Source organism: Haliotis rubra, unplaced genomic scaffold (genome assembly GCF_003918875.1).
Source record: "Haliotis rubra isolate DU_JTF1 unplaced genomic scaffold, ASM391887v1 Scf441, whole genome shotgun sequence".
In the NCBI taxonomy this organism is placed as follows: Eukaryota; Metazoa; Mollusca; class Gastropoda; order Lepetellida; family Haliotidae; genus Haliotis; species Haliotis rubra.
In genome coordinates, this window is record NW_025767126.1 from 252,695 (window position 1) to 264,957 (window position 12,263).

A 12,263-nucleotide genomic window follows, 5' to 3' on the forward strand; every position below is an offset into this window, starting at 1 on the left:
TACATGATATTTTCTTTTTTATATGTATACCCCAGTATGGTAGCAGTTTATATAAGAGTTCAGAAACTGTTTACAGGACTGATGGCACTTTTGCTGTTACACAGTCATTAAAAGAATCAAGAATTGGAAAAATCTTTAGTCCCAATTAGCATAGCCAGTAAGTTTGTATGTTTATACTACAGTATTTCATTACCAGTGAGTGCACAATTCTTCAAATTATTAGATTTTGTAACTAGGCTAGAGTAAAATTTCACAGTGATGAACTAGTTCATTTCTTTTGGAATCACTGTAATCCTTGTATAAATTTAATTTTATCAGATACATATTTGCACCAAATCAAACCATTTTCATGTATTTAATCTGAGTGATATTGTACTTAATGGATTCTATTTATCATGTATATTGCCAAAGACAGTTACATATTTTCCTTGACAGTTACTAGTTAAGTTACATGATGAAGTAGATTGGTTTTAACACAAGATTGTTATTTATCTGCTTTGAGATTGTGTAGTGGTAATTGTCAAGTTTGCTTGTTTGGTATTACATTTAGATAATTTGTTATACAATGGAACCCTGCTTGTCTGGACTTACACCCTGTTTACTGGACACCTTTCATGAAAAATGTACCATAAAAATTTCCCATTTGTCCAGAAATCTTCATTCTGGAACCGGGTTGGGGTAGCCTAGTGGTTAAAGTGTTCGCTCATCACGCCGAAGACCCGGGTTCAATCCCCCACATGGGTACAATGTGTGAAGCCCATTTCTGGTGTCCCCCGACATGATATTGATGGAATATTGCTAAAAGCGTCGTAAAACCAAAGTCACTCACTCACTATTTCTGGAACCAGATGTTGAATTTTGACCCACAAAACAAGTGCTCATTATAATGCTCCCCTTACCGGTCAGCATTAATGCTTGACACTCATTTAGTAGGTCATAACGCTGGACCATCATCATTGTAACATTTGTTCACAGTGAAGGATGGGAATGAAAGTTTGACAATTGATCCTTTAATCATTTTCATCAAGCGATAACATCGTTGAGGAATTTGTCACCAAGGTGAAGGTTAGTTATTGTCCGAGATGAATTAATCTGTATGTGTATATTCGCTATCAAAACGCACAGGTAATGATGACCTCTGACCTCTGACCTCTTCCATGACTGATTGATGGCTGATACATGATGTCTTAGATTTGTAGCTATGTCTGTATGTATTAATTCAAGAACGTATTGATTACAAATGCTGTGTCTATCTCATTTGGGGAGCAATCAGTGATATTATGAAATTATTCACATGTCCTATTATTCCTTGAGAAAGTCAATAGTCCAGATATGCAGTGTTCTACTGTAAGGGTAGCCAGTGGTTAAAGTGTTAAGCTCATCACGCCGAAGACCGGGTTCAATCCCCCACATGGGTACAATGTGTGAAGCCCATTTCTGGTGTCCCCCGACATGATATTGATGGAATATTGCTAAAAGCGGCGTAAAACCAAAGTCACTCACTCACTATTTCTGGAACCAGATGTTGAATTTTGACCCACAAAACAAGTGCTCATTATAATGCTCCCCTTACCGGTCAGCATTAATGCTTGACACTCATTTAGTAGGTCATAGCGCTGGACCATCATCATTGTAACATTTGTTCACAGTGAAGGATGGGAATGAAAGTTTGACAATTGATCCTTTAATCATTTTCATCAAGCGATAACATCGTTGAGGAATTTGTCACCAAGGTGAAGGTTAGTTATTGTCCGAGATGAATTAATCTGTATGTGTATATTCGCTATCAAAACGCACAGGTAATGATGACCTCTGACCTCTGACCTCTTCCATGACTGATTGATGGCTGATACATGATGTCTTAGATTTGTAGCTATGTCTGTATGTATTAATTCAAGAACGTATTGATTACAAATGCTGTGTCTATCTCATTTGGGGAGCAATCAGTGATATTATGAAATTATTCACATGTCCTATTATTCCTTGAGAAAGTCAATAGTCCAGATATGCAGTGTTCTACTGTAATGACAAACAGCATATTTCTCAACAGGTTTTTCTAAATATTTGTGGTATTTTAGATATGTAATTTTTTAATTTGTGTAAATTTATTCATTTCATCAAATCTTATAAATTTGTATTATATTATATTGTTTCTTCAACTCTTTGCCAACAGTATGGCATGTTTATACACAAACCAGCCATATTCTTTCTTGAGAATTTGGTTTGTTATAAAGTAGTGAAATTCAGAGAAAGACTTTTGATTGTTTGTAACTTCTATTATTGTCGCTTGTCACATTCACTTGGCTGTTAGTGATGCTGTTTGTTACTCATCTATGTCAACAGTGGGTTTTGATCATTGTCAGTACCTCAAGGTTTGTATTCACGGTGTTCCTTCATCATGAAGTAATACATCAGTCAGTGTATAACGCATAGCAGTTGAGGGGATGTGGGGTAGTCTAGTGGTTAAAGTGTTCGCTCGTCACTCCGAAGAGCCGGGTTCGATTCCCCACATGGGTACAATGTGTGAAGCCCATTTCTGGTGTCCCCCTCCGTGATATTGCTGGAATATTGCTAAAAAGCGGCATAAAACTCAACTCACTCACTCACTCTTAGCAGTTGAGTGCACCTAGTACTAATTGGCCTTAGTAGTTTCGACCAATATTTCCATCTGTTGTATTCATACTGCCACCAATATTTCTTTTAATAACTAAACTATGACATTGTCGGTTACCGTGGCAGCGGGTAATATTTTTTCCAGTTGTCACCCTCCTGGAGGGGTGACACAGAAACTTGTTAAAATGTCACTGACCAATGAAATTAAAGTATCTTATATGAAGGTAAGATAAAACAATGTTTTAATAGTTCCAAAATCATCCCGATTAGATATAATCTAGTTTAAAATGATACGTCAATTCATATCTAGGTTCAACTCGATATGTCATTTTGTATCCATGGTATATTTTTATGGTAAACCGATCAAGAGTGTCCCCATGACTACCAAACTGTACAGGTACTGTATAGGAATGTGTGTACAAACCTATATAGACAATTGATGATATCAATGAACTATTTGCTCAACTGTTGCCAATGAATACCGGTAAGTTCTTAAATCAGAGAAAATGAGTAGATGGAAGAAATGTTATGTTGATGATCTCCAGTGAGTAGACTGAAATTGATGTATAAGCTTATCCTGATCAAGAATATAAATGAATTGTCAATAAACTCTGATGAATCAAGTAAATGCAGCGTTGATATGGCAGTGGAACTTTGGCATTTTTCCATCAGCAACTCTAAATTGGATCTTGTCAAATCTGTGAGGCAGACAATATTTTTTCACTTGATTCCCAGGCTTGTTGTCTTTCATGGTGGACTTTTAACCTTGCTTTTACTCTTGATATCAACAGAACTACTAGTAACTAGAAATCTATAATTGAATCTTGTTGAAAAAATATTCTAAAAGCTTGAAATCGTAGTGAATTATGACAAATTGCAAGAAGAAATAGAAATGAACAATTTAAAAATTGTATGTATTTTTCAGTTCGGGAATATTTTTTCTGATGAACCTGAATTTTAGAGTCGGAAATTCATACCCTTTGGTGTCACACTGTCAAAGTTATTGTTCTAAAAGCAGTTTCAGAATATTATTGTCGTAAAGATGTTGATACAATTGTTGACAGGAGCAAAAAAGATGAATGTTTAAGAAAATGTTTAGAAGACAAATACTCTGGGACTAGATAGTCAATATTGTTTCCTCTGAATTCCTACTCTTCCTCCACAAGATCTTCCTCCCATCGGATGTTCTGGAGATTCTTTCTCTGCTTGCCTTATATGATGGTGCTTACTTGCTGTGATTTCTCTCCTCTAAGTGTGGGCCAGGACTGGGTAGATCTCACTATTCTGTATTACCTGGATAGTGAAGGCCTCATTTTTCTAGTCCCTGGATAGTGTAGGCCTGTACTCTTTAGTTCCTGGATAGTGTAGGCCTCATTTTTCTAGTTCCTGGCTAGTGCAGGCCTCATTTTTCTAGTTCCTGGATAGTGTAGTCCTGTACTCTTTAGTTCCTGGATAGTGTAGGCCCCATTTTTCTAGTTCCTGGATAGTGTAGGCCCCATTTTTCTAGTTCCTGGATAGTGTAGGCCCCATTTTTCTAGTTCCTGGATAGTGTAGTCCTGTACTCTTTAGTTCCTGGATAGTGTATGCCCCATTTTTCTAGTTCCTGGATAGTGTAGGCCTCATTTTTCTAGTTCCTGGATAGTGTAGGCCTCATTTTTCTAGTTCCTGGACAGTGTAGGCCTCAAGTCTCTCATTCCTGGATAGTTCAGGACCGTACTCTTTTGTTCCTGGAAACTGTAGGCCTCAATTCCCTAGTTCCTGGATAGTTAAAGCATCGATTCTCTGGTTCTTGGATAGTGTGGGCCTTCATTCTCTAGTTCCTGGATAGTGTAGGCCTCAAGTCTCTAGTTCCTGGATAGTGTAGGCCTCAAGTCTCTAGTTCCTGGATAGTGTAGGCCTCAAGTCTCTAGTTCCTGGATAGTGTAAGCCACAATTCTCTAGTTCCTGGATAGTTTAGGCCAGTATTTTTTAGTTCCTGGATAGTGTAGGCCTCATTTCTCTAGTGCCTGGATAGTGTGATCTTCAATTCTCTAGTGCCAAGATAGTATATGCCTCTTGACATAATTGCCCGGATAGTGTAGACCTAAATTCCCCGGTGCCTGGATAGGGTTGGCCTCAATTCGATTGTGCCTGGATAGCATAGGTTTAATTACTTTCTAGTGCCTATATACTGTAGACTTCACTCTTCTCTCATGTCTGGATAGTGTGGGCATCTCTACTCAAGTACCTGGATAGTGTAGACTGCACTAGTCTCTAGAGCCTGCATAGTTAAGGCAACTCCTCTTCCTGGATAGTCAAGGCAACCCTACTCTCTAGTGCCTGGATAGTCTAGGCATTTCTAGTCATAGTTCCCGGATAGTATATACTCTCTAGTGCCTGAAAACCAGACTTCAAAGGGTTCTTGGATACTAATCTGGTTTTGCATCAAATTTGCTCATTCTGGCAGTAATTGTGTTATATTGTAGTATGACTGGTCAATATATGGGTACCAGTAAGTTGTAATATTGTGATAGTGATTATGGCAATTGTTTAGACTTGATAATATTCAACTATCTATTAGCCTTGAATCTCTATATTTTTCCTATTAAATTTATATTTCAGAATATAATGTTATTGGATCACTATGTCTTTTTCTATGGTGCTATTTGTAATACTACAAATTTAGCTGGATTCCATAACTGCTTGAGGCTCTCCTTGCATCATTGCAATATTATAGAGAATAATAGTGAGAAAAGTTGTAATACATTGGAATGATTAATTCAACCAAGGGAAATTGTTTATGTAAAGTGTACAAGACTCCTATTCCTTCTTAATGCTTACTAGTACAGCAATATTTATATTTTTGTCATATTATGAAAAAAAGTTGCAAAGGCTTGTTTGAAAAACAAATTTGTATTCTTTTTTCTACTTTTTTTTTTTTCCATTTTTCAAACAGGATGGAAAGAGGTGTGAACTTTGGTGTCATTTTGGTCAATGAAATACCAGCCAAACTAGACAGAGGATGGGGAACATGCACCCTTCCTGACATGGATGTGAACATGTTAGAACAAACTGTGTTAACAATGCTTGGATGATAGGCAACTAAATCAACTAAAGTACTGTCGGAAATAGAAAAAAAACTGTTTTTGGAATATTGCTGGCTACAGCATGGAAACATACAAAAACAAAACAAATATAAAAACAATGATAGATCTTTTCCATTTTAGTCCCGCTCAATATATTTCTTGTTTCATGGGATATTTTCTCAGTATACAAGGAAGGAGATAAAATAAGGGGTTAAGTATAGACGTTTAATTTCCGTAAAAGAATCTGGAAAATAGTTTTAACCAATCTACAGACTAAAATAATCATAATTCATATTTTCAATCTTATATAGCATATTGTTATTTTTTTTAAATTAAGACTCACTAGTACTAGGTAATAGCTTTGCCAATTGCCAAACAAGATCTCATTTCCATATTTCATGAAAAATAATGGCCATGGAATCTCTATTGTAGGATCTCAAATAACAGGAAAACCACCTTCTTTAAGTACCTGTCATATCTTTGAACTGTGGGCTTAATCTCACAGTAGATTGACCGAATTATAAACTCTCTTTTTATTAGGTCAGGTAGTTCAAATATTGTGTATTTATTGTTTTTATCGAATCTGCATCGTTGTTTTCGGCCTCTTTGTTGTTTCGGTCGACATGAGGTTGTTTGGTGTATAATGTTGTACATTCCAGCAGAACAAAATGATCCAACTGTGGTCACAATTCTTTCTTTGCTGAGGCTTTTTGGTTTCATATTGTGATACTTTTGTCGAACAATTTGGTTGTTGTTTGTAATTTTACATCTGAAAATCGAAAGGCGATTGCCTTCTGAAGATACTCATATGTTGTATGTGAATTGGATTTCTGCTACTTGTTCATGTGACGAACAATTTGTTGGTTTCAATGTGAAAACAATCTTAGCATCTGATGGTCAAGGTTTTACATATTGACAGTCCAGCAAAGTTGGACATTGACTGACCTGGTGAAGTTTATGCGGATTTGGAACTGAGACTCTAGGGTTTTATGCAATGCAGATAAGTGCATCTGCTAGGGGTGAAACGGTACGTTCTTACCACGGTAGCGGTGTGTATTGCGGTACAAAGCCTTCGGTTTGGTCCATTTCTGTTCGATATATAAGATATGCAGAAAATTGAGCCAAAGAGCCAAACAGTACATTGTTTCATGACATGAGGGCAAAATAACCATAATATTTGTTATTTTGAATGAACAAAACTGTCACTTTATGACTGCATAGAAATGACAGTACAAAATACTGAATTTTTGGATTGTATTTGGTATACTGATCCGAAGGCAAAATACCACGGTTCTACTAATTCCGCGGTTCTACTAATTCCGCAGTATACCGTTTCACCCCTAGCATCTGGTATACACAAATGTATAGAATGGTCGCAGAAAAATACTTATTGCATCCCAAGGGATGTATAATACCATTCACTGTACATCACTGTACCAAATTTTCCACAAGAATTATAGAGTTGATATTATCGACATTATCATTACATCTTAAAGTACAGTATGCTACTTCATCACTCTAGAGGACCTTAAAGTACAGTATGCTACTTCATCACTCTAGAGGACCTTAAAGTACAGTATGCTACTTCATCACTCTAGAGGACCTTATAGTACAGTATGCTACTTCATCACTCTATAGGACCTTAAAGTACAGTATGCTACTTCATCACTCTATTGGACCTTAAAGTACAGTATGCTACTTCATCACTCTATAGGACCTTAAAGTACAGTATGCTACTTCACTCTAGAGGACCTTAAAGTACAGTATGCTACTTCATCACTCTATAGGACCTTAAAGTACAGTATGCTACTTCATCACTCTATAGGACCTTAAAGTACAGTATGCTACTTCATCACTCTATAGGACCTTAAAGTACAGTATGCTACCGTCACTCTCTAGGACCTTAAAGTACAGTATGCTACTTCATCACTCTATAGGACCTTAAAGTACAGTATGCTACTTCATCACTCTATAGGACCTTAAAGTACAGTATGCTACCATCACTCTATAGGACCTTAAAGTACAGTATGCTACTTCATCACTCTAGAGGACCTTAAAGTACAGTATGCTACTTCATCACTCTAGAGGACCTTAAAGTACAGTATGCTACCATCACTCTATAGGACCTTAAAGTACAGTATGCTACTTCATCACTCTATAGGACCTTTAAGTACAGTATGCTACTTCATCACTCTATAGGACTTTCATGTTTCCTGCAAGGACCTATGAATTACTTGGAATCCTCTATACCACGAATATTGTTGGTCAAGGTAAAACCCAGAACAATCTTTCCTGTACCTTGAACCAAGCTAAGGGAGTCACTGAACGGCGTTTAGAAGAAATGCACATAAAGGCAAGAATTTATGAATGTCAACTTCTTCATTTCACCACGACCGCCGTGATATTGCTGGAATATTGCTAAAAGCTGCGTAAAACTCACTCACTCACTCACTTATTTCACCATGATGGACAATCACAAATAAAGAAATTGACATCCATAAAATCTTTGCCTTAAAGCTAGGGGAGTTACTGTTACTGTCCAGATCAACATGTTACCATGGTAACAATTCCTGGATACTGTGCTCTTTGAGTCTATGTCCATGCTTATGTATTGAATCTTAGATCGGTGGGAGAATGTGGAGAGTCCAAATATAGAAGTCACTGTTTACAAATCAAATTGTTGAATATATTTCTCTTGCTATGTTTGTTACAATGTTCAGATTTTGATTCAGTCAATGCTTCTTTGTTATGCATGTTGCATATTGAAGGTTGTGATTCCACTTGTTTAATATTGTCATCGTTATTCAAATATTTATGTCTAAGCTGCCAGGCATAAATGTTCTGTCCCAGAAATAAAACCTCTCTGAAAAACTGCCTTGTTTCATGTGATATTTTGAAATTGTTCTCCATTTTACTGTTCTATGGAGGTCAGTCATACAATACTAAGGTTGGGTTTTCTGGCAAGCAAGTCATTATTATAAGCCAAGGAACTAGTGAACTGAATCGCTTCCCTTCTCCTGTCATAAGTCTGTGTTAAAGTAAGAGAGTTAGGATCATATTTGTGCTATGACTGTTCTCTTGATGCGGATGCAGTTGAAGTCTTCTTCAACAGCCAATAGCAGCCTTCGAAATACCTGCCTCCCGACCGTCCGGGATGGGTTATTTTCAACAGGGACTTCTCAAATTCACCTGCCCGACAGTCGGGATAAAATTCAGACATGTATATGAAGATATTCATTATTTTTTCAGGATAATAAATCATTATTAATTCACTCGTAAAAATAAATGATGAATGAATGATGATAAACTACGTCGCTTGTCAAACCTAAATTTTTTGCAGGCAGGTAAGTTTTGGTCAGGGCTGGCAAGTTTTACATCCTACCAGCCCTGTGGTCTGGCTGAAGGGTTTGGGAGTTTCATACCCTGCCAATAGTCTTTTAAGTCTACTTCCAATAGACATTTAAGTCTACTTCCACTTCCAATAGACATTTAAGTTTATTTCTACGTCCAGTAGACATCTACGTCAACCTCCACATCCAACAGCTAATGAAGTCTTCTTCCACATCCAACAGCTATTTAACTACCTCCACATCCAACAGGAAGTCTTCTTCCACATCCAACAGCTAATGAAGTCTTCTTCCACATCCAACAGCTAATGAAGTCTTCTTCCACATCCAACAGCTAATGAAGTCTTCTTCCACATCCAACAGCTAATGAAGTCTTCTTCCACATCCAACAGCTATTTAACTCTACCTCCACATCCAACAGCTAATGAAGTCTTCTTCCACATCCAACAGCTAATGAAGTCTTCTTCCACATCCAACAGCTAATGAAGTCTTCTTCCACATCCAACAGCTATTTAACTCTACCTCCACATCCAACAGCTAATGAAGTCTTCTTCCACATCCAACAGCTAATGAAGTCTACCTCCACATCCAACAGCTAATGAAGTCTTCTTCCACATCCCATAGCTATTTAACACTACCTCCACATCCAACAGCTAATGAAGTCTACTTCCACATCCAACAGCTAATGAAGTCTTCTTCCACATCCAACAGCTAATGAAGTCTTCTTCCACATCCAACAGCTAATGAAGTCTTCTTCCACATCCAATGGCTATTTAACACTACCTCCACATCCAACAGGGATGTTCTTATATAGACGGAAAGTAATATATGTTAAACATTCAAAGGGTCAAATCCAGAGAAGGAGTTTGCTTATCTTCCCAAAAATTAAGATTTAAAAAAATGCAAAGTGGCGATGAAAGGGGTTTATATATGAAAATCAGTCATGCCCACAAATGTTCTTGAAAAAGGTATTCCTGTGCAGGTTTGTGTTTCGTTTAAGGGTTACAAATGAATGACGGCTGTTGTTCCACCTTTAGCAAATGAACTTTAATGATGCATTGACATCTGTCATTTGAATGCATAAGAATCTACGGAAAGACTCAATTTCAGGACTATATAAGATAAGAACGCTCCCTATATACTCTTGCCTATCCAAACCTGCCTATATTATAAAGGGAAACAACCATAAAGGAAATTGACAAATGAAATTCAGAGAATAAGACAACTCCGAGAGGCATTAAAATACATCCAAAGTAAATGTGTGCATCTCCAAATGGTCTGAAACTGAAATAAATCTGAACTATTTTTTTATTGAATTCATTAATGCACTCTCTTATCCGGAAATAACTTAAGATGATTTGGGAGCTTATTGCAGATTAAGCCCCTGAAACGTAGACTTGTCGAGACTATGTGACTGAAGGACATTTAAACACATTTAATTACGTGAGAATTTGCTTCAAATCCTTTTCCTTGAAAAATGCATCAACCTCAGTGCTTTGTTTAGCTCATACAACAAACCATTACAAACCATCACCAAAATAAATCCACGTTGTATACATGTACATATGATAAGTTCTTTCATGATGCCGGGGTTTTTTTTGTTTGTTTTTTTGTTGTTTTTTATAGGTTATTTATCTATCGATCAACCAGACGGATAAAGATAATTACTATCCGTGGACATGACAGATCCACCTTCACGAGTGACCAACCACTCCAACATTTATTATTCGTTGTACATCATTCTAATTTGAGTGCCATTTGTGTTTATTATTCAAAACTGATATTATTATGTTTTACACTGCTGTGCTAAATGAAACCGAAACACCTGCATACACAGCATCTGATTCTGGAAACCTTGCGAAGTTCCGGGTTAGAATTGGTCTTCAGCAACATATGCTTGTCGTACGATTGGACTTCCAGGATCTGGTGATCAGGCTTGAGGACATGGATGACAGATGCCAGCTACCGAATTCCAGCTGCGTAGATCGATGTTCATTGTGTCAATCACTGGATTGTCTGATCTAAAATCGATTATTTAGAAATCACCGTATAAGATGGAAAATTGCTGAGCGTATCTATAAAAAACAACCAAACAGGAAAATTTACAGTTACTAAGTACAGCCGTTGTCTTGTACAAACGATATTTTGGTTTCCCACTAAATGCAACGCATATAGTTCTTGCAAAACGGCCACGTTTACAGGTCGTGTACTGGAACATTGAAAACAAACACGCGAGTCTGGCGTGGTCAGGGTGCCGTTGTACAAAGCGATCTTATGGACTTAGGCGATCTTAACTCCCACACCATAACACAGACTTACCATGTTTTCTCTTATGTGAGTGAGTTGAGTTTTACACCGCACTCAGCAATATTCCAGCTATATTGCGGCGATCTGTTAACACTCTTCTTTATATGTGTACTAGGCACTACTTATTGTATTTGTTACATTATACCATATTGTATATTATCCCAACAGATCCATTCCATTGTACCATATTAATATATTTCTGTATATGCCTCACTGAAATGAATAAAAATATTTTTTTAAAAGAAAGAAAACATAGACTTCCGACTGTCGTAGCGCTAGGGTTGCTTTGTACAACGGCTCCTAGGTCTGTATCCCATACCCAAGAGAATATATTAAACGAGTAGTGCTAAGTCTAGAATGGTTAAGCCAGTCTACATTACCTCAGCTCTAGAAATAAGCATTGCCCTGAACTGCTTTAAGACTGTATTTTATTGTATTTTTAGACATATAAATTTTCTTAATAACATAACTCTATTTCTAGGACGAAAGGTCAGTCTAGATCTGGACGTGTAATAGATTCATAAGTGACTCGACTAAAATCGGTTATGAGTCTAACTTATGACTTATGAGACATACCAACACTTCCTCGATAATGTGTATATGGCAATGTCACTATCCCGTTTTGGTTATCGAGCCTCGGAAGGCCTTAGGACATCCGTGTGGTTTAGTATTATTATTTTATTATTATTATGTTTTACAGATTAAAGATGAAAATGCAGCAGAGAGGGTTCGGGTGATCCTGGCACAGTCAGGCCTCAGGGCCCTTGCCCCCTCTACACGCAGCCCAGACAGCGAATGAGACTTCTCCCAGGAAACACTCCCTAGTCGAACCCGCCAAGAAGTTTCCGGAGAATATGAAGGCTCCCCAACACTGCAGCCTTCTGCATTGCCCAGAGTGTCAGAAGGGCTGTGCTCCCGGTGGAGAACCCGG

The 12,263-nt window shown here is 37.4% G+C and overlaps 2 long non-coding RNA genes across 5 annotated transcripts; one reads left to right on the top strand and one right to left on the bottom strand.

Moving 5' to 3' along the window:
* The first annotated feature begins 1,428 nt into the window (after positions 1 to 1,428).
* On the top strand, positions 1,429 to 8,552 carry LOC124289447. 2 transcript variants are annotated; one of them, XR_006901694.1, is made up of 2 exons: positions 1,429 to 4,006; positions 4,039 to 8,552. It is a non-coding gene; the product is annotated as an uncharacterized LOC124289447 (long non-coding RNA). The 2 variants fall into 2 exon arrangements; XR_006901693.1 differs by having other exon boundaries at positions 1,429 to 3,975.
* On the bottom strand, positions 7,314 to 7,832 carry LOC124289448. 3 transcript variants are annotated; one of them, XR_006901695.1, is made up of 4 exons: positions 7,805 to 7,822; positions 7,731 to 7,768; positions 7,431 to 7,544; positions 7,314 to 7,395 (listed from the first exon to the last, which is right to left on the bottom strand). It is a non-coding gene; the product is annotated as an uncharacterized LOC124289448 (long non-coding RNA). The 3 variants fall into 3 exon arrangements; XR_006901697.1 differs by lacking the exon at positions 7,731 to 7,768 and having other exon boundaries at positions 7,805 to 7,832; XR_006901696.1 differs by lacking the exons at positions 7,731 to 7,768; positions 7,805 to 7,822 and adding an exon at positions 7,619 to 7,656.
* Positions 8,553 to 12,263: the final 3,711 nt, after the last annotated feature.